Consider the following 24918-nt stretch of genomic DNA (forward strand, 5'->3'; position numbering starts at 1 on the left):
TCTCGATGATATCCAGATCAACCTGGGTCAACCGCGGTATCAATGACCACGGTCTCATAAATCTCTCTCACGACTGAACCACACCCAATCGCTCCTATCAACAAGCACAACAAATCCAATATCAATTTCCACATCAAAACAACGATATCAAAATCAAACTCACGTCAACAAAATGAAATGATTTGCTCATCTACATCAAGTTCAAAATCCTATCATATCAACTTCTAAAATAACTCAAGTTCTCAAAAACCATATTAAAACTTGTAACACAACTCAAGTCTCCACAATAAACTTGTAAAACAAATCAAGTTTCCCACCCATATCAACTTGTAACACAACTCAATTTTCCAACCCATATCAACTTGTAACACAACTCAAGCTTCACACATTGAACTTGAAACAGAGTCCAAACACAAATCATATTTTGATCAAAACACCACATTGATATCTATACATAACTTGAAATATCGAAAATCAAAACAAGTTGTATTGACACTCATATTGGACAAATCCATAAAATCATGACAGCACGACACAACAAATTTGCAAACCACCTCATTTTGCAAAATTTTTCCCGATGTGCTAAAACAGACTCCCGCTGCGCTAAAATTCTCCCACGCGCTAGGCTATTTTTCCTACGCGCTAATCTATTCACCCTATGCACTAGATTGACTCTACGTACTAAATCTTTCCCCCCATGCGCCACCTGACCTACCCACGCGCTAATTTATACCTCCCGAGCGCTACCTGTTTGACCCTATGCGCTAGGTTAACCCTATGTGCTAAACCCCCTTACCCATGCAAACCTCTGCAGCTCCTATGCACTAGGTTAACACTACGTGCTAACCTACTGACCTGACGTGCTACCCAACTATCACCATGCGCTATTCTACGTCTATGCGCTAACCTATATTTCCTATGCGCTACCCTATTTTATTTCAGAAGCGACCCTAAAAATTGACTTGATGCGCTACTTAAAACTTCCTATGTGCTAATCTATGACTTTGACGCGTTAAAACGCTAAAATTGAATTTTAAAAATCAAAAAATGACTAAAAACGACCAAATCAGAAATCAAAAGAGGGTCAAAAATGTTGACTTACTGGTGGTCCATAAGCTACAGGTCTCTGGTACCTCCGAACGTGCTCGAAACGGTGTCTGGAATACGCAATAGGCATTTTCTCTTCAGACCAAATTCTCTTTCTCCAAAGTCAACAAGGTACAAATGAATCAAATCAAAGTTCTTTTCCCCTTTTTATAGGAGGAAAATGAAATTAGGGTTAGCCAAACGGACCTGTAATATGCTCACCATCTCCCCTATACCTTACACGCTGTACATTATCAGGAAATGAATCAATTTACACACATTTTACATCGACGAAATCCTACACACCACACACAACTCATCAAATTAAATAAAAAAATTTCAAAATATTGATTCATCTCCCGAGGGGGCATCACCATCAAAAATCGAATTTGGGGCATCACACATCAAATCAAATCCGGGGCATGACTTGCAAATCAAAAGAGCGACACATAAATGGAATTTGATCATAAATCATGATAACGCATCATTTTCTTTGAAATAACATGTCCACACATGTCACTTCAAAGAGGGGCAAAATGTAGACGTATAAAAATGACCATATTCCTAAATGAATATTTTATGTTCATTTCTCTATTTAATTAAATCCAATTTAATTAAATTATCCACATTCCTCTATTTAATTAAGTAAATTACTCAATTTATTTAAATTAAATTCACTATACCCATTTAATGAATAAATCATTTTATTCAATTAAATTCCCCCTATCCACTTTTAATTAAATTCAAATTTAATTAAATAGTTATCCTAAATTAAATAAATCTAATTTATTTAATTACAACCAAATTGAATGAAATTCATTAAATTCAATTAAATCCTATTATCCCTCCATCCACTTGCATTTTCCTACATCTCCCACTTGCCTTTCTAATCTCTTCTAGACTCTTCTAATCACTTCTAATTAGCCTAAACCATCTTCTAAACTTTGTCACATCCCTAAGCAAGGGGAGGTCACTTCTCAAATCCTCAAAGTCTTTGATAACCATTAAAGGCTTCAAGCCTTCAACCACTTAATTCCTCAAAGTCTTTGATAACCATTAAAGGCTTCAAGCCTTCAACCACTTAATTCCCCAAAGTCTTCATAACCATTAATGGTTAACTCAAACCCTCTTACATAGTTAAAGAATCTCTTTTAACTCAACCTTTATCCAACCCAAGGGTCTCATCAGGCCTTTAATGCTTTGACCATGATTATCTCTTAATCATTTGCACAAGGGTTTATCCTTGGATTAACTCTTAATCCATTGGGTAATCTTAACTTAGACTTAACCCTTACCCTCTAGATAACCATAAGGTCTTCTTAGACATTTAATGCCTCCAACCCCTTCTCTCAACCCAACCCTATGTTGACACTTGTCACCATTTCATTGGTGCAAGTTATAAACATGGATTCCCAACTTTTAAGCTTGGCCCTTGATTAAACCTTTCAATCCTGACCATCCATTGCCCTATTTTTGCTATAAATAGAGCTCTCATTCCTCCATTTTTACATAGAGATCAATTCAAGTTTGTAGTATCACACTTATGCTCAAATACATTCAAGCTTTTATATATCATTTTTATGCTCACCATTTTAGCCTCTTTTAAATCAGGAATTAGTCTAAATATGCATGTTTAGAATACTTTCTTTATCATTTAGCTCAATCATAGACTAAATATCTCATGTTAGGATAGTACTCATACTAACCTTGTCATCTTATAAATCTAGTTTATTGCATTTCTAGAATCATGCATAGCTTAGGATGCATTTCATTCTAAAATCTATCAAAGCATCCCTCGTTCTTGCATTTGCCATCCCTAAACCATTTTGTTCAGTAATCTAAGAGCAAAAACATTGGTTTGAGGGACATTGTAAGATAGAGAACCATGGGACCAACCTTGGGAAGCTGAGTGATACTTCATTACTCCATAGCTTGCACCAAGAAGTCCTGTGTGTGTGTGTGGACAAGTCTTTTGGAATATTTGCACATATTGAATTCTATCGACCCGCTTTTCCCGCATACAAATATAACCAAAACTGCTAAACATGCAAACTCAAAAGCATATAAACATCATAAAACTCATAACACCAGATTTAACGTGGAAACCCAAATAGTAAAAAACCACTGTGGGATTTTGGACCCACTAAGAAATATACTCTTCTAGAGTATGCTCGGTTAAAAGCAAATCCTGTTAAAGATTACAAATTCATTGCTAGATGTGACCTAGTTAGGGGATTTCCCTCAGATCTGTTAGGATCTTCACCTTGTTAGAAGTGACCTTGTTAAAGGATTTCAAACACTCAATCAAAATGTCACCTTGCTAGAGGGTTTTACAAATAAGACTGTTAAGTCCACTCAGTTAAGAGATTTTCTGTCACTTTCACAAAATAACAATAATAAAATCTATCTACAACTTCACATCTAAAATGCTAAAGCAGATTCTTATTTGTTCAATACAATCTAGACATAGAACTAATCTTGTCTATCTGCTGGGCTTCTATACTTTGTTATTCAAATAGGTCTTCAAGCTTCTGTGCTCGGTAATCACTATGTAGGATCCCTATGCATACACTTGCCTGCATACATTGTTTATCAACAGTTTCCTATTTATAAACAATTAGGTAACCGCTTAATCTCCTTGATCACATTTCTCATTGTAGCGTCCTAAAATTGCGACACTTGCAATTTCGACTGCATTTCGGTCTTCACGATGGCGACGCAACACGCAACCTGAATGGAGACCCCAAAACTTGCTCGCGACACTGAAAACTGTATTTTTCAAGCACCCTGGCCTGAACCTCCTTGCACCCTGCTGTCCCGGGAGGTGGGACCAGAGCGCCCAGCGCCCTAGTCCCCAGGACCATGGCACCCAGCGCCCTGGTCCCTGGGTCCTATTTTGGGCCCGGTCTCCTAAGGGGCTTGGGTCTTTTTGTTTGCAATTTGGAAATTACATTTCCTGGTCAGCCTAAGGTCAGGAAAATCAGTCTATCAGCCCTAAATGACAAGTATATAAACTACATTTTTCTCTCTCATTTTGTAAAAGAGAAGAGATACATGAGGGAAAAAGCGTGGAAACTATACTCAAACATTCAAGCATTCAAGCATTCAAGCATTCCTTCAAGCAATTGATCATTTCAAGTCTCCATTCAAGGCTAAGTGTTGCATTCAAGTCAAGGATTCAACCATTGAAGAGGAGATCACATACTACATGCTACAACATACAACATACAACATCTAAACCTTCGCACATAAGGATACAAACATCCTTAGAACAAGGTATTAGTACTTGTTTTACAGTCATTTACATTTACAGCTCTTGCTCATTTCTTGGTTAATTCCAAAACCGGGGTTTGACCTAAAGGCAAACCCCTAATCCCTAACCCCCCAATCGTCTTCGCTTTTCTGTGTGTAGGTTGCAGGTACACAGCTGAAATTGAAGATTTGGAATCCTTGTGCAGAGACGAACAGATCCCCCTTCGTTTCGCGGATTTTTTGAAGGACCGTGGCGTCGGGTGCCATCGTCCCAACAACTTTTGCTCAAATTTGCAGGACAGCGCCGTATTGACATTTTACTGCTAATTCCAGGTCCGCAGCTTCATCCTATAACCCGAACTCAGTTTATAAGCGAATCTTTATGACTTTCTATGTATTCTTAGCTTAATTTCCTTAACAACATTCTTTACAAAAGAGGGTAGCCTTGCTTTTCTAACCCTTGAAATTCATTTAGCATCCAATCTTACATTGTGTGGGATTGGATCTTATGAGTTTCAACCCCTCTTTTGAATGTAAAGTCTCTCCCCTAAGTGAAAACCATCGAATCCTAGCAAACCTCCCTTCTCTCTCCTCGGAGTTGGAAGAGGGGAGAACAACTAGGGTTCGATCGCGATTTTCCGCTTTACATTTTTGTGAACCCGACGTGAACATCCTTTTTGATTTTTCATTCTTAGATCTGAAAAAATTGATTACATTTCCATGTTTGATCTTTTGCAAAATTTTAGAGGTGATTGCATAAAAACCCTAAATTTTCTTTTTAGTAATTGAACTTGCGAAATGTCTAAATGTTAATGCCTGTTTCAGATCTGCCCTTCTATTACAAATTTTCAATTCATATTTGTGCTTTAATTCTGAAAATTAAGTGGTTAAATGTCAAAACCCTAATTTTTGAAACCCTCTTAATTCAACCTTTGTCCGACAATTTGACCAATCAAAACATCTCCAAATCAGCTGTAACTTTGGATTCTGCAATAAAATCACGATATCCTTCATCCCTGAAAATTTGGAAAAAAGTTGCGAGGACCGTGTTGCACTCCGAGCGCCATCGTCCTCGACATTTTTTCCAAAATTTCGGGAGCGAGATCTTGCTGTATTTTCCTGCTAAAATCCAGAATTTTGGCTAATTTTGTCAATTATAACACTTTCAAAATTACAGTCAAAGTTGGTCTTGCGATTGCTTGGTCTAAGGCTTCTAATCATTCAAAAATCATTGAAATTAAAATTTTGTGTCAAAATTGTGTTTTTATTATCATAAATATGAAAATTGTGTTTGCATTCATTCGAAATTTCAGTGCTTTACTCAAATTCTTGCATTTTGTGACTTTTGAAATTAAGTGTTTAATTACAACAACTTCGATTTCCGGTTTCAAAATTGAATTTTGCGTGAAATTGAGTCAATTTTCAAATTTCAAAATTTGCATTGCTCTTGACATTCCCTCTAAACTCATAAAATTCAAAATTTCAGTTTCCCTCTCTTTTTCAAAATTCAAATTTTGCATTTTTCGACAATCTTGATAGGGTTCAATTTTGAGATTGCAACTTTAATTTGGCCTATCTACAGATCGTAAAATCACTCAATTTTTTCAGATTAGCTCTAAAATCATCATACCTTTCATCCCTACAAATTTCGAAAAAAGTTGCAAGGACCGTGTTGCACTCTGGGCGCCACGGTCCTGGACATTTTTTCTGAAATTTCGGGAGACTGTTGTGATTGCATTTAATAGCTTAAATCCAGAAGATTGGCTGATTTTACTGAAAATTGCTACCTCTAAATTCAAAATCTTCTCTCTCTTTCTAGTGCATGAGTTTTACAACAATAAGCCCTACTTACACTATTCCCGTTAGACGAAGCCGTAGAATTAAGTCTTTCCGAGGTTTAACTACTGAGGAGATGGAACCTAATTTGAATAGCCTTTTTAACGAGGACATGGGTAATTCCTCTAATCCTCCTAATGATGAAGAAGCTCTCCATGAGGTTTCTGTAGAACAACTTTCAAAATTGGATAACCAATTTGACGATTTTCGACAATGGATGTCTCAAGAATACCCTGATAGTCAAGCTCTTCCTTTAATTGAGGGTCTAAAACGTATGCTTCAAAGTGATAAGAATGGAATTGATATTTTGCGTGGTATTGCACACATTGTGGATTCAAATGTGATGCCTATGAAGAGTTGTGCCGAAACCTTAGGTTATACACAACCTCCTACACAAGTCAATCATTCTATTCCTTTGACCACTCCTATTGCTAGTATACCTACCTTTACATCAAACATAATGGCTACTTCTACACAAGACATTCCTCCTATGATCACCAGTCATGGGGGCAACCCTTCTTCTTCAATTAACCCTCTTCCTTCATTCAATCCGACTTCTTCATTCATTCCTCCAATGAATGTTCCTATTACATCTTCACAAATGAACATGACGCAAGGGGGCAATTAATTTAACCATTCCATTCCTCCTTGTAGTGTTCCTCTTGTCCAATCATCTCCTATGACTAATTATCATAGAGTCCCACCACCTTACTCTTTACCTTCTTTCAATAACATAACACCTCCATCTCAATCTAACACATCCAGTATGAATTCTTCGACTGAAGCGACCATTAACAATCTAGCACAAACTGTCTCTTCTTTACAGCAATAAATTGCCTCTATGAATCAATCTAAGTTCAGTGTGCCCACATTTGACGTTGCGAGCCCACTTTCTCTTGACATTGTTCGAGCTATCCCTCCTAAACATGTTGAAATCCCGCATTTGGAGCTTTATAATGGTAAAGGAGATCCTCTAACACATGTTAAGACTTTTCAAACAATTTGTACTGATTTTGCTTATGACCAAAGGTTGCTTGCAAAACTGTTTACTAGAACATTAAGAGACAAATCCCTACAATGGTATTGCTCGTTGCCTTCTTATTCTATTACTTCTTTCGAACAACTTGCAAATGCTTTCATTCAACAATTTCAAAACAATATAAGTCCTAAAGTTACTTTGATTGATTTAATGCATTGTAAACAAGGTGTTAAAGAAAAAGTGACTGATTTCATTGGTAGATATAAGCATTTGTATGCTCAAATTTCTTTTTCAGTGCCTGACAATGATATTCAAAGAATCTTTATTTCTAATTTACAAAAAGATATTCGAGACAAACTTCTATTTTCTGAGTTTACTTCTTTCCAACAGTTGTGTGCAACTCTTCACAATTATCAACTGACTGTGAGTCAAATGGAACAATCACATCCTATGGCTCTGAGTGATAAGGGTGATAGCAGTCAACAACCATTTGGGAAGTTTAAATCGAATAGAGATTCCATCAAATTCAATGAAAACATCATCAACAACAATGTGAATGCAGCATCAGGTGTGCCTCCTATTTCTAAATTTTTCAAGAGAGAAAGAAAGTATACTCCTTTGAATGAATCATTGCATAGTATTATGAATAAGTTATTGGAACAAAATGTGCTTACTCTTCCTCCTATAAGACAAATTGATCCTGCAAAGATTACTTCACCTTATTTTGATAACAAAGCCTTTTGTCAATTTCATCGTCAGCCTGGTCATGATACTGAAAAATGTTTTTCTTTAAAGGGTAAAATTCAAGATTTGATTGATAATAATACTATTTCTGTTTCTAGAGTGAATGATAAAGGCAACACATCTGTACCTCTTCCTAATCAAAATCTTCAGATTTTCACTGATCCATTGCCTTCTCATACCTCTAATGCGATTGAGGCTAATGATTCCTCTCTCTCATCTGATGGTCTTGTGTCTATGACTCCGAATGTGATTAACTTTGTAGAGCAGCAAGAAATCCCTGAAGAACCTTCCATCACATTTGATTCCAGTGAAACCATTAGGGCACCTGATGGTCCTTTATACATAGTTGCAAAAGTCAAGAATACACCTTGCCGTGGAGTGCTTATTGATCCTTCGTGCATGATTAATGTTATTACTGAAGAATTTCTTTTTACTTTGAAATTAAATCAAGTGATCTATGACAAAACATATGTGATTGTGAAATTATTTGATGCATTTTCTTCTCCCACAATTGGTTATATTACATTGCCTATTGAGGTCCATAACAAATCCCTTGATGTGAACTTTGCTATTATTCCATCTTCCGAACAATTTCGTGTGAAGCTTGGCTATCCTTGGCTATCTTCCATGAAAGCTATTGCTTCTCCTCTTCACAAGTGTTTGAAATTTCCCCATAATGGTGAAGTCGTTACTGTCAATCATAGTCTCTTTAAACCAGCTGAAAGAACTTCTAGTGTTCCTATAGACTACTTTTGGCCTAAACAATTCCAATCTCTTCCTCCGCGAAGTGATCATCTTTTCAAATCTTATCAAAAGTGGAAAACAGATATGATCTTATCTCTAAGTGAACCTAGAACACCTAAACTTGACATTCCTATCATTCTTGAGAAGGAAGTTTTTCCTTTGAAAGATAAAACTAATGTCTTTCCTCAAGAAGATTCCCAACCCATCCCTATGGATGTGACTATGTCTATGCCTAATAAACTTCCTAAGAGTAGACCTATACCTCCTCGTCATGATGGACTTGGTCTTCTCCCTAAACCAAATATTCTTCCCTTATATGGAGCAGTTCCTCCTCCTTCTTTTTATAGAGAGAAGAGACCTTCTTCTTCGCCTATTATCCAGCCTAAAAGACCACAACCTAAACACCCAAGTGATAAGGATGAGAACATTCCTCCTCCTCAATCTTCTCCACTTCCTACTAAGACTAGACGAAATCGTTCTGCACGTGAATGCCGACGAAAGCGTCGTCTTAGAGCTCAGGCAGCTGCTTCTCAAACTTTGCAATCTCCAAAAACACCTTCAACAAGCATTATTCCAGTTTCTCCTCAGCCGGACATTGAGCCTAAATCTCCTAAACATAAGATGCATGATGATCTTGATCCTGTGCGAGTTAAAGATCCTATTTTTATAAATCTTGATGACGATATAGATGAAAATGTTACTCCTCTTGCTTCTGATAGTGAATATGAACTTGTTGATGTTGATAACCATTTATCTAATGAATTTTATAAAGCACTTATCCTAGCTCCTAGACAAGAACAATGTGGCTCAGAACATGAACATAGCCCTTGTTTGGATCTTGTGATAGCTCCATCTGCTGTGTTGGATGTTCTTCCTCTAGCGTGTTCTCTGCCTTCCCGAAACATTGATCAACAAGATCGGGGGGTAGATGACGTGCTAGACTAGTTACATTAGCATAGTAGATTCTCTCCCCCTCTCTTTTGTTACTTCTTCTATATGTTATTCTCATTCTTCTATTTGTTGTCCTTGGTGTTGTCTACTTGAGGACGATGCAAAGCATTGAGATCTCTCGGTCTCTCTCATGTTGACTCAAAAGACACATGTGTTCCCTTCTTCTAGGTGACCTTCCTTGATTGGGGAATGAAGAACAATTATGCATACATACATATGATATATATACATGAATTATCATACAGCATACTGACCCCGAGGAAAGTGAAGTCACCTCGTGCTTTATGTTTTGTGTCTATTATCCTTGGGTTTATCTCACACTTGGGGGCTAAATCCTTGTGATAACGTGCTCCTTTCTCATTTCTTATTTGTATCACTACGTTAAAACAATCACCCCTGGTGAGGCATGTGCGATCGCTTTAACGTAGGGGGGCATACATCCCGTTCATATCTTTTCAAGATACTTGAAAATTTCTTTGTAAATTTAACCTTGCCTTGAAAATTTTTGATATCTTTCTTGCATGACTCATAGTGAGGGAATCTTACTACTGACAGTCATGGTTCTCCCTCGTGATCTTCCCTTTTACTTTGTCAATCGAAGTCGTAAGATCCTTAGTCCACTAGGGGCTTGGTGTATCTTGCCTCCTTGACGTGGTGAAAGTCTTTCAATGTTGTTTCCTTGTACTTTACCGGAAGTATGAGCATACATACTCCCGCTAAAGTGGGGGCTAAATGTAGCGTCCTAAAATTGCGACACTTGCAATTTCGACTGCATTTCGGTCTTGACGATGGCGACGCAACACGCAACCTGAATGAAGACCCCAAAACTTGCTCGCAACACTGAAAACTGCATTTTTCAAGCACCCTGGCCTGAACCTCCTTGCACCCTGCTGTCCCGGGAGGTGGGACCAGAGCGCCCAGCGCCCTGGTCCTTCAGGACCAGGGCGCCCAGCGCCCTGGTCCCTGGGTCCTATTTTGGGCCCGGTCTCCTAAGGGGCTCGGGTCTTTTTGTTTGCAATTTGGAAATTACATTTCCTGGTCGGCCTAAGGTTGGGAAAATCAGTCTATCAGCCCTAAATGACAAGTATATAAACTACATTTTTCTCTCTCATTTTGTAAAAGAGAAGAGATACATGAGGGTAAAAGCGTGGAAACTATACTCAAACATTCAAGCATTCCTTCAAGCAATTGATCATTTCAAGTCTCCATTCAAGGCTAAGTGTTGCATTCAAGTCAAGGATTCAACCATTGAAGAGGAGATCACATACTACATGCTACAACATACAACATACAACATCTAAACCTTCCAACATAAGGATACAAACATCCTTAGAACAAGGTATTAGTACTTGTTTTACAGTCATTTACATTTACAGCTCTTGCTCATTTCTTGGTTAATTCCAAAACTGGGGTTTGACCTAAAGGCAAACCCCTAATCCCTAACCCCCCAATCGTCTTCGCTTTTCTATGTGTAGGTTGCAAGTACGCGGCTGAAATTGAAGATCTGGAATCCTTGTGCAGAGACGAACAGATCCCCCTTCGTTTCGCGGATTTTTTGGAGGACCGTGGCGTCGGGCGCCATCGTCCCGACAACTTTTGTTCAAATTTGCAGGACAGCGCTGTATCGACATTTTACTGCTAATTCCAGGTCCGCAGCTTCATCCTATAACCCGAACTCAGTTTATAAGCGAATCTTTATGACTTTCTATGTATTCTTAGCTTAATTTCCTTAACAACATTCTTTACAAAAGAGGGTAGCCTTGCTTTTCTAACCCTTGAAATTCATTTAGCATCCAATCTTACATTGTGTGGGATTGGATCTTATGAGTTTCAACCCCTCTTTTGAATGTAAAGTCTCTCCCCTAAGTGAAAACCATCGAATCCTAGCAAACCTCCCTTCTCTCTCCTTGGAGTTGGAAGAGGGGAGAACAACTAGGGTTCGATCGCGATTTTCCGCTTTACACTCATGATCAATCATAGTCATCAGATCTTCGTTCTTGTCCAGGTTCAATGCATCTTTCGATCTAAAAACATTTTACTCCACCTAGGAACTTGCATATATTTCTTGGAACTTGTGCCAGGGTATTGCGGTTCAATCTGCATTGTAGATCTTCATGCCAACTTTCTATTGCCTTAGATTCATTAAGAAACTATATTAACGGCATACCAATCATTCAATCAGTTCCAACTCATCAGCTTCCTTCATTAAATAAGGCATGCAAACATTTAATGCATTCTGTTATAGCTCGGTTACAACTCGATAATAACTCGGTAAATACTAAACTTCACTCGGTAGACATTCCGCCTTCATTAATCGATAGCGATAACCTTAGGGTTTACTGACTAGGTTCTTTGCTTGATAACATAGTAGAGTATTAACCTTTACAATATACAACATATTTATGATGTTAAAACAATCTAAAACATCATGATCTCATCATTGTCTGACTCAGTAATAGTTGCCCATTGAATACCTTATTCATCCCCTTATTCATCATATTCTTTCCTATGTCTTTTACCAACATCTTTATAATCTTCAAATCATACTTCTCAAGATATGGCAACATAATACTAAATTAGAAAATCAATTTCTTGACATCAATGACAAAATAATAATATCAAGACAGTAAACATCCTTAATCAGTTATATCCATAATCATCAGCAACCTTCTCAATATCCTTATGAAATGCCAACAATATTTCATTGTCTGTTATAATGCAATATTGCCAACACTTTGATAGCTTTAATCCAAAGTTTATCTTCACATGCCTCAATAACAGATGTTGGTTCAATTTGAGAAATTAAACATACCTCTTCATTTGCCAGTCTTCCTCTTGTCTTAACACCTTGATACTTATTCCCAATTATCTAGCTTTCATAGTGATTCAGTCTTACATACCTAGGTGTGTTTACTTGTTGTTGTTCTTCAGTCATTGTGGAATTCTCTGATGATGCCGATGTGACTAGATCCAGATTCTATACTGGTGCACTCTGTATAGGTTCATTTATGATCATCTCAACTACCGATTCAGAATTCATAGATCTTGAATTTCCTCTGAATTGTTCATATATCTTCACATTTGCACTCTCAATGATTTTCTGCAATCTTTTATTAAAACATCTATATTCCTTCCTCTTAGATGAATAATCAAGAAATATTCCTTGATCACTTCTAGGATCAAATTTACCAATATACTCATCTCTCCTAATATAACATTTGCTTCCAAATATTCTGAAGTATTTAAGAGTAGGAGTATTACCAAACCATAGTTCATAAGGGGTCTTACCAGTTTCACCTTTGATGTGAATTGTGTTAAAAGTGTAGACCATTGTATTCATTGCTTCTCTCCAGTATACATAAGGTAGATTTGCCTCTAATATCATGCTTCTAGATGCATCCAGAATAGTTATTTTCTTCCTTTCCACAACTCCATTGTGCTGAGGTGTCTGAGATGCTGATAGTTGTTTTTTGATTCCATTCACTTCACAAAATGTATTAAACTCCTTAGATGTAAATTCACCTCCTTGATCTGATCTTAAACATTTGATTTTCTTACCAGTGTCATTCTCTACCATTGCCTTGAATAGTTTGAATTTCCCAAAATCTTTTGATTTCTCCCTGAGAAAAGTAACCCAACACATTCTAGTCATCAATGATTAGCATAAAGTATCTATCTCCCCATAGACTTCTTGTTCTTGCCAGACCACACAATTAAGTATGGATTAAATCAAGAACATTATTGGATTCCTCATAAATACTTTTAAAAGTTGTTGTAACTTGCTTTCCTATTTGACATTCCTTACATACCGGATTATGAGGTTTTACAATCTTAGGTAAATCCCTTACTGCCTTAGATGAACTGATATTTATAATGCAATCAAAATTCACATGACAAAGTCTCTTATGCCATAACCAACTTTCATCAATATGTGCAATCAAGCATGTCTTTTCATTGTTATTCAAATGAAAGATATTACATCTAGTCTAATTACCGGTTGCAATATCCAAACCAGTTCTATTTATGATTTTGCATTTACCATTCTTGAACTGTAACTGAAATCCCTTTTCAACTAATTAACCAACACTCAAAAGATTATGCTTCAAACCTTCAACATAATAAACATTTTCAGTATTGTGCTTACCATCAAAAGATATAGTGCCTTTTCCTTTGATCAAACATGCTTTATCATCCCCAAATTTTAGTAGACATCCACTATATTCTTGAAAAGATAAGAATTTACTTTTATCACTAGTCATATGATGTGAACATCCAAAATCTATAATCCATTCATCTTTTTCTTGAAGTTTAGCTGCTAGGGCCTACTCTACCAATGGAACAGTAGTGTCGGTTGATCTTCTTTTATTGCAACAAAATCCCATCCATTATTTGTCGGTTCTTCATCAGAATCATCAGTAACTCCTTCATCAGCATAGTAACATGATTTGTCTCTATTCTTCTTAAATCTATATCTCTGATATTCAGGGTTAGGCTTATATGTTCTTTTAGCTTCTTCTCTCAATCTTGCATGTATATCAAGACATCTAGATGCCATATGACCAACTTTATTGTAGTTAAAACATTTAAATGGAGCTTTACCTTCATACTTACTCCCAATAGGACCTTTAGGCATTTTCCTTGCAAATAGTGCTTCAAGTTCTTCCAATTCTTCATTTTCCTTCCTGATATCTTTAAGTTCTCTTACATAAAGTGCTTTCCAATCAGATTTGTCAGATGATGGTGATGATGCTGCAGATGATGATGCTTGGAAGGCTAAATCTGATTTAATTGTAGCAATAGGACCAAATTCCTAAAGTTCAAATGCTGAAAGTTTTCCAACCATGGTATCTCTAGATACTAATGTATTAGGCATTGTTCTCAACTCATTAATAGAAGTTACTTTCATTTTGTATTCTGGTGGCAATTCTCTTAAAACTTTAAAAACAATTTCATCTTCACTCAAGGATCCTCCGCAACGTTGTATTCCCAAAACAATTTCATTAACCCTTTCCTAAAAAGCAAAAAAAATTTCATCTTCTTCCATTTTCAGATTTTCATACTTAACCCGGAAGCATTCTAGTTTTGCAATTTTGACAGTGGTGTCTCCTTCATTCAATGTCTCAAATTTATCCCAAATAGATTTAGCAGTAGATTGGTTTGATAATCCCATGATTTGTTGATTTGACAAGGTGCTCAAGAGTGCTTCTCTTTCTTTTCAATCATTCTCTTGATCCTTATCCAATGTTGGTCGATTAGGTTGATTCGGTGTAGGACCAACATAGCCATTCTTTGTAACATCCCATATGTCTCTTCTAATGAAATTCAGATGTGTCTCCATTATGATCTTCCACATACCATAGTTAGTTCCATCAAGTTTTGGACTGTCCTTCTTGAAAAAGTTTGTTGCCATAGAATCTCCTCAAGCTATTAAACTTCTGCAAAAAAAGGATTTAGCTTTGATACCAATTGTTAGGACCCGGAGGCAACTAAGAGGGGGGGAGATGAATTTGTTGTCTATTAATTTCAACCCAAATATAACTTAATCAAACTTGATACTTAATACCAGTAAACCAAACTTAATACTAATGGATAGATTAGCAGTTAATATTAATATCGGTGAAACTCAATGCATAAAATAGAAAGAGAAACAACATACACAACACATAACATAGAGATTTGTATGTGGAAACCCTGTAAGGGGAAAAACCACGGTGGGAAACCTTACCCACAATCAGATGATACTACTGTAGATAGTATGTGTATACAAATGGGTTCTGCACATGCAGAAAGTCCAACCGCCTAGAGCTCACTACTCAATCACAAAATAGGAGTCACACTAACTACAATTGGATGATTAAATCCAATGATAATGTAGTGCTCAAAGTAGCATCTCCAATGTTGGATTCAGTACCGGTTAAGCTCTGATAATCACCTTCAAACCTTCCTTGAACCTTCTCTATGGCCTGCTCATGTGATCTTCAATATTCGCACATACCATGTTACAATACCATAACCTTACTTAATATTCTTCTCCTATATACTAAAACCTAGGACCAAATGTGTAGGTCGGCTCACTAATAATATTACAATAAAATCAATTACAACAAGTCAATATGTGATGCATCATGTCGGCTTAATACATTTACAACAATATTCAATTAATTAAATCATCTCCATAACGTGTCGTGCTGATCTGGAATAGATAATTCATGTTGATCCGTAACCTAGACCAATTTGCAGGTAACAACAAATATGTCAACCTGATTAGACCATTAACCATAATACCAAAACCAAGTATCCAAACCATCCCTTCAACATAACCAAGTGATCTCAAGATGATAACAAGTCATCCTCAGTGTCGGTGTACAATATAAGTTGCCGATGAACAATATACCAGTGACTGTGCATAATTCACTGAACTTGTCGGTGAACATAATGTGCTGGTTCAACATAACCAAAGATCTCTAGAAGGATAAGTGTTGACATCAATGACAAAACTAATGCAACACATCCATAATACCAACAACAACAGTTTCCCAAATTGACGAACTTAGGATCTTCTTCATCACCAATATTTATCCTCTCATAATTACCAAAATCATGAGTTGCTAGCAATAGTTCATCCTTCCTCTTGATGAAAGTATCCTGCCAGTCAAAAAGGTGCTCTAAAGACACTAACCCTCTAGGAATTTTGTTTCCTTTTAACTAAATAATTTTATCTCCCTAATTCTCTTCTAGATCTGGGGAGAATTCCTTACATTCTATTTTAGAACCTTCAAAGAATCTTGTTATGAAGATTTATGTACAATGTAGAAATTTTTTGATGTGCTTATCATTTTCAAAGACCTGCCAAAATTTTGAGTTATCAGGGACACTTGGTCTATATACTAACTCCACCCGGTAACTATCTACTATGAATTTGGGATGGGGAATGAAGAGAGAAGCTGACATGGCTAAAGAATCAGCTTTAGAATTGAATTTATGTGGGATGGCTTCAATAGAAAAGGCATCAAAACCTTAAATTTTATCCCATACCATGTTCTGATAGTGCTTTAATCTTTCATTCTTTACAGTGACTAACCCTATTTTTTTGCAATCAACTCGACATCTCCTTTTACCTGTAACAATTTCACTCGCAATTTCTTTTCTTCAACTATTCCCAACAATAAGGCCTCATACTCAATAGTATTGTTTGTATTTTTAAACTCCAACTTGAAAGAGAAAGGAATATGTTTGCCAGAAGGAGGAATAAGAACTACTCTGGCTCCAGAACCTGATGCTAAACAACTTCCATCGAACTCCATTATCCATAGGTCCTCCAGTGCCTTAGGCTGAGAAAAAATTCTTGCAACTTCATTATCAGATAAGATCATATAATTCCCAAATTCACATTCAATGTACAATATTTGTGCCTTTGGATCGTCAAAAGGAAAAATAGTGAACTTAGATTTCGGCCTTGATTGTAAAATGACATATTGTTTCCCTATGAGAATGGTGGCCTGAGACAAATCCATTTTAATCTCGCCTCCTAGGTTTCTACAAAATGTATGGCTTAGTAACATGCCATAAGTTGTAAGAATATAAACTATCAAAATAGTTAACCTATCTCTTTTATCAAGATGGGCAACAAGGGCCACTTGAGCATCTTTAATTTCTCCTAACAAGGGTATTTGTTTAGAGTCCATGAAATAACATCTACCAAAGGTTTTTGTTAAGGATAATCCCAAGGCCTTAGCTACAACAGATGGCATGATGTTATCCGAGGCACTAGTGTCTATAATACAATTATTCAGTTTATGACCATTTATGAACACGGATATATAAAAAGACTTAGGTTTGTATTCAAGGACAAACATCATGTCATCAAACATAATTGGCAACTATTTTAGGGGAAGCTTCATGAGTAGCAGAACAAGTTGACACATCTCATTGGGAGGACAATGCAATGTTAGCTGATTGTTGTATCATATCAGCTTGTACATATACATTATTTCCTTTCACAAACTTAACCAACGTATCAAGTTCTTTAGGGTTTAATTTAAGATATTCAGTTGGCATAATTTGAATCTGAGGGGATTTACAAAATTCAACAATATCAAATGATCCCTCAGTCTCTACAGACTTCAATAATTGAGGTTATTGAGGTCTAAAATCATTATTATGAAACTAGGAAATGATCTCCTTACCTTTGGGGTTCACAACAGAAGATGAAGGAGCACCTTGAGGTTTTACATTCTGTTGATTTTTAGTCAGCACAACACAGGAAGGATCCTCCAAGGTAACCAAAATATCACCTCTTTCTGAATTAGACTCATACTCTAGGAAGTGGATTTCAGAGTCACTAGACTGCCTGGGAGATTCTTCTTCACTTGACTCTAGCAGTGTCTCCTTTAAACCAACTAGTTGAACATAATGTACCATTTCTGGGCAAGAATTTCCATCATGATCATCAGTAAGATGATAAATAGACATGTTGGATTTAGATGGGGGTGCCTCAATTTCTAGTCTTTGTTGCATTGGAGGCAATTGTAAACCTCTACTCTCCACTCCTATTGACTGATTAGGGACCTTCCTTGAAATATCCTGGTAAGCTTGCAGATAAGAAGTATTAGTTTTGGGTAATTGCCTCTTGAAGGTTATCAAGTCATTCATTAATTATTGAATCATAGGATCAGATGAAGTTGATGCCTGTGACATAGAAGTTTGAACTTCCCTCTTCCACTTTCCTGCAGTGATCAAATCATCTTCTAGTTCTACTGCCAATATTTTCACATCAGCTAGGGCTGCTACTCTTTGCCTACGGATCAAGAAACCAATCTTAGAAGGCATAGAATTTTTGAAAAAGCATTTCAAATTATCATCAGAAGGCCTTTGGTTTGCTAGAATCTTATGAACAATTTTATCAAACTTAGCCATAAAATCTCTCATAGACCCGGGAATTTATTTCTTTAACTAGGCTAATTGGGCTAGAAGAAAATGTTCATCTTCGGCTAATTTGACCCTAGCCTCAAACCTAGTTTTAAGATCTTGCCAATTCGTAATTGCACCGTTTGGTAAATGATAAAACCAATCGGTTGCCACTTCAATCAATGTTTGTACAAACAATCTCATAGCTACATCTTCATGCAGAACAACTAGAACACCACAAGCAACATTAAATGCATTCAAGTGCTCGCCTGTTGAGACCTTTCCATCACCTCTGAATTTAGGCAAATGATCTCTTTCTCCTTTGGGAAAAGGATTAATATTTTCACCAAGTGCAAGTGGTCCTACAACAGGGCCCCAGGGATTGTTAAAATCCATAAGTAAAATGATATTAAAAGGTGTAGGGTTTATTATACTAGGGAAAGTAAAACCATGTAATGTTAGGTCTTGACAAGTAGGAGATATAGGGGATACAGAAGAGGGAGTTGGAGGTCTACTCTTGGCTCTTCTTATAGGTGTAAAGGAGGTTAAGAAGTTTGAGTTTTGGAGTTCCTGAAAAATAGATGCAATCACCCCTTCACACCTCTGAGATCTTGTATATCTTCTTGAGTCCAACCTATTTATAATGTAGTAACCACTTCAAACAGACATCCTTACTAATCTTATGATTCAACCTCCAGTCTTATTATTAGACTGCTCAATAAAGTCACCAAAAATATGTTGGTTAATAGATTTAGCCTTTCATAATTATATAATAAATTACTCATGTATGCCCTTTATTTTGTGAAAGACAAATAGAACCAACAATTGGGTAATCCAATGAATTTTTTTCCCTCTGCATAAGGGTGCAGTTTCTCATATGATGTTCAATGAATTTTTAAACACACACAAATATTAACTTCACTTTTAACCAGAAAGCGAGAAAAGGCTTTTCACATTCATTAGTCAACACCACATGAATGCCAAAAAGATAAATACTCTATATGTAAACCCACAAAGTTACAATAAAAAATAACTACTTCAAAGATTTAAATTAAAGAAGTAATAAAATCATGGACTCTGATTGAGTCTCCCTCGTGTCTCACAAGACAAGGGGAATCAGATCCAGACAAAGTTAACAAAAGAATTACTTACTACAATCATTCATAGATGTATGAAAGTGGATAATCAAAGAAGCAACAAATTCAACACAAATTGATTTATCCAAACAAAGATTTTCTTTTTTGCATTTAAATTTACTTCCTTTAAAAGTTGCTGAAAATATCTAATTTTATTCACTAGTAAAATGCCTTCATTGAAAATCCACAAGTATCTAAAACAAAGTCTTTTAATCTTTAAAAAATTTATCCGACCTTTTTTAAGTCTTTTGCCAGAAATATATAGATAAACTTTCTACCGTAACCACTCGGTAAGCACGGAGTTACACCGCTCTGCTCGAGGGTAAGTTAAATAGTCTATTTTTTGAAACTAACTTATAAAACCATTTTTTGACTAAAAAAAATAGAAAGGAAAGAAAACATGAGAAAAGTTATCCAATTGATGGCAATGGGTGACCGGTTTGATCCTTCTTCTACTCCATGAATTGTTAGATGACTGGTTCATTTGGAATGCCTACGTGTAAAATCCATCGTTTCCAAACCTCTTTATCATGGTGCACCTATTTTACTTTATGCACATGGTTGTTCAAATGATCTATGCATAAAAACAGTAAGGATTTAATTTTAGCAATAGTAGAGAAATCTTTCTTTGTGACCATCGTTGCATTCTTGAACATATCAATTTGTACTTCATAAGATTTTATTATGGTGTCAACGGTGTCAATAGTTTGTCCATCCTCCTTCATATATTTCACTCCAATGCATTTCTAATCATTAAGCATGTTTTGTATCAATTCAGACAATTCTCGACCAAGTTTAACAAATTCCTCATAGCCCTGTTTTATTACCGAATTTCTCCATTCATTGTTCTTCTTAAAAATGTATAGAACATTGTCACTGAATCCCTGTAAAGGCTTTTCTGCAAGGAACTTCATTACGCCATGCTTTTGAACTTCTTCCATGTGAGCTATTATTTGGGCCCATTTGGCTTCTTTTTTCTTCCAGGTTGTGTTTTCCTTTCCCAATTATTGGATAGCTTTACCAGTGTCATCATACACCTTGCTCAAATGCCCAATGTATTCTTTTCCCTCTTTCCTAACCATATCTGACCATTCAAGTAACACCCCATGCACCATTTTGTTCCTTTGTACTTCTGCAAGAAGCTTTTTATTGCTAGGGGATTTAGGATCAAAGAGTGTTGGTTGCATAGACAATGGTTGAGAATCTAGCCTATGAATTGCATGAATATATTCTGCCATTTGTCTCAAGGTTTCTTTCAGTTCCTTATTATCTTTTTCATCCTTCCAGGTCCTAGTTGTGATCTTTTTCATGGAAGCTTCAAGATGAAGAACATCCGTGGCCTAGGAAGCTGCAACAATATTCACCTTTTCGACAGTAAAATCCTAGATTGTAGGGTCCTATGTTTTCTCATCTGTCAATGGACGTGTTATCTTTGTAGTCCAACTCCCAGTGTTGACATCAAAGTAAATTTTTGAAATGGTTTTCAATTTCTTCACTTTGGGAGTCTTCCCCAAGCATTTTCTCACCATATCTTCCAAAGGGACCGAAACTAGAACTACGTTCCTTTTTTTTTTTTTCTATTCAGGGTATTTTCTAACCAAAGAGGCCCAGTGTGCATAGAGGTTTCATCAGAGTCGACTGTAGTTTTTTTTTCATTTCTTACTGCCAATGTGGTAGTAGTGTTTGCCAAAATATCTACTTGTTGAGTGTCATTTGTATCATCAACATTTAGCACCTCCAAGTCTGGATGAGTCCAAGGATCTTCCATATCAAGAGAGGCTTCTAAATCAACTACCACCAAATACATAAGAGATTTCTTAGCTCCGCTTTTGGTTCTAGCCCTGGTAATCCTGGTAGGAACTGGTTCTCTTTTGATTTCCACTTGCCTGGAACTCTAACAAACTTTAGTCTATGTTTTGGATGATCCTGCAACATAATATTTAACATGAGAGTTAGCCAATGGGACTTCAGAGGATGAGGTTGAGCCTTTCTTTGAGCCCTTTTCCCATTCTTTTCTCTCCTAGCTCTCTTTCAGTTCTTCTAATAATTGGGAATGTCCTTATTTGGATTTGTTCCTCCTCATCTTTTTCCTAGTCTACTTCTGGAATGGCTCCCATCTTCCTATCATCCACAAACTGAGGATCCATCAATTCACTCTCATTATCCTTGACATTAGCAATGTTCATTTTCAACTCAAAGGCCATGACCTGTTGCAGGGTGAACTTTTAGTGTGTCATCTTCCTCACTTCAAACTCATCGCAACAATCAGCCCAAAAATCCTCAATATTTGGCACATGGACAAAATATTTTCTCAATGTTAGATGGGCAACGAGAAACCCTTTAACATCAAAATTTTCTCGCGAACCATATAATGGAAAATTCAATTTATTAAATTCAAGTTCCAAATTCAAGGCATCAGAGACACTACTGCAAATAAAGTAAGTCAATTCAATGGGAAATGAGACACCTGATTGATGTCTAGCTTTGTACTTTGTATCAATATAGGCTAGTTGCCTACATATTTCCATTAAAATATGTCAGTCAAATGCATATCTAGGCAGCCTGTACGGTTCTCCTTCAAAACCCCCTACCCTTAGGAAAGTTAACTTGGGAAACTATATGAAGAAGCTTCCATAAGTACCAATAAATTGTATTGATTCATCTAACAATATTTTATGAGTGTTTCCCTTTAGTTCATACACCATCTTTCCTAGAAATATGTCATGCAAGTTTATGATAATTTTTACAAAACCTTTGTTGTTGAAGATGTGGATGGTATTCAAATATTATCGTATTATCCACCCATTCTTCATGGTACAAACTAGAACATGGTCTAATGCATGCCAGGAAATATAGAAGATATGATGATAGATAGAATTTTTTGTTACCAAAGCAACTCAAACCTTCATGCAACATGTCCACAATTAATTCTACCCAGTCAATATATCTTTTCTCACCAAAAATAACCTGTATCAAGAAGTACATCTAATCTTCCCAATAAAAGGCAATTTGGTTCCCTCTCACTCTATGTAATAGAATGATTATGTCCCTAACTTCTTTGATCAGATGTTCCCAGGTCAATGGACTTGGGAGTCGGGAACCTCCTCTTTCAATATTTAACAACCAATTCCTTGCAATAATATTCCTATAGAATGATTTCTTTTCTAAGAAAAACCCTTGTGACTTACACACCGTCCGATCCTCATATTTCTCCTTCTTAGGTATTTTCATAATGAAAGGACCGACCTCCCAACTAACCCTAAGAAAAACCTTACCATCTGCGCTTCTTACACATCTCTCAACAAGGTCATATCTATTCCTGTATTCTAGAACTAGCTCAGGACATGACACTGCTAAAGGGAAAGTTGCCGCTTCCACTAACCCACTATCCATAATCATCTACATTAAGGGAGAGCTAGTGGGATTTTGCTCCCTTTCATGGAATTCATCTAGGTCTATTGACGACAGAAAAGTGTCTCCTAATTTCGGCAAGGTACAAACTAACGAAGACTTATGGTCTATCTTGGGCAATTTAGTTCTCATTTTGAATTTACCAACAAAAAGAAAACACAGCAAGGGAGATGAACTGAACCAACTGAACAGCCAAGAAAAGCTTCAAATTGAACCAACTAAACAACCAAGCAAAGCTTCCAATTTAAGAAATCATAGATATGAGAAGAAGATTTTTAAATCACCTTTCATGCAGACCTTAGAATCTAAAGAGACAAGAAGATAAAATATCGATTGTGCAAATCCATTACTTACCAAATTAGGGAAATGAAGAAGGCAAGTATTTCATGTTTTTTTTAATTAAAGAAAATCTTGAGAACAACCTTAAAAATCGGTCACACGATTTGATATAATCATAACTGCATGCTTATCCATGCCAAGTTATTCTGAAAAAGACTTAATTTTGACAAATCATTAATTAGAAGTCTCTTCCCACCAATCCTTCCCTGAAATAATTATTCTCAAGTACGACTCTTCATCATGACTCATTCCCTCGAAGGTCAGCTTTTATATCCAAAATATTCCCTCCATGTTGATGCTTCGTCATTTCCATGTCTGCCACTTTTATGTCCAAAATTAATCAATCCTTGAACTTTGAGCTTTGAACCCTCCAAGAAGTAGTTCAAAAGTTCAAGTTCAAAAGAACAGAATAAGGACAAACCAAGACAAAGACACCAGAAGGCTGCAACTTATGTGTTACGAAGATGGGACTTAGACAAGACTCAACTTTGAACTTGAACCTTGAACTTTTGAAAAGGTTCAATAGTTCAAGTTCAATAAAAATTGACAGTACGATCATTAAATTTTTAATTAGAAAAAATCCATGATACAACATGCTCCAGTTGAACTTGAACCTTGAACTTCTGAAAAAGGTTCAACTAATAGGTTCAGTTCAAGACAAAATTAATAAGACCAAAACTGAGAATTACACAAACCCAAATTAAATAAACACTCCTTATTTTAAATAACGCAAGAACAAAAAATGCCTCAGGAAAATGAGGAGGGTAACACACATCACATTACTGGTTGTAAAGGTAAATTTGTGAATATAGGGAAGTATGATGGTAGTATAGTAAGATTTGGAGACAACAAAGCTTGTGTAATCTATGGTAGAGGTTTCATTTCTCTTTATGGTAAGCATAATACTAATGATGTTTTATATGTTGAGGGTTGGAAGCATAATCTTTTGAGTTTTGGACAGATGGTTGATAAGGGATATGATTTACAATTCAAGATTGGGAAATGTAAAATATTGGATAGCTCCAGTATATAAATTACATCAGGAACTAAAACTAAAGGTAATATCTTTCCTCTGAATGCTGGTGAGAAAAGTAGTTTGATTGCTCAGATTGATGAAAGTTGGTTGTGGCATAAGAGGATGTGTCATTTTAATTTTGACTGCATGGTTAAAATAAGTTCTATCCAAGCTGTTAGAGATTTGCTTAAGATAGTGAAGCCTACTAATCCAATGTGTAAAGAATGTCAATTGGGAAAGCAAACAAAAATTTCATTCAAGAGAAAATAGTATACATCTAATGGGATATTACATCTTGTGCATATTGATTTATGTGGTCCTTCTAGGGTGAGAAGCTTTCATGGTGACAAATACTTTATGTTGTTGATTGATGACTATTCTAGAATGATGTGGGTCACTTTTCTAAGGGATAAATTTGAAGCACTAAAGAAATTCAAAATATTCAAAGCTAGGATGGAGATGGAGACATGATTGAAGTTGAAGTGTCTAAGATTTGACAGAGGAGGAGAATTCACTTC

This window comes from Cryptomeria japonica, chromosome 10 (assembly GCF_030272615.1).
Source record: "Cryptomeria japonica chromosome 10, Sugi_1.0, whole genome shotgun sequence".
In the NCBI taxonomy this organism is placed as follows: domain Eukaryota; kingdom Viridiplantae; phylum Streptophyta; class Pinopsida; order Cupressales; family Cupressaceae; genus Cryptomeria; species Cryptomeria japonica.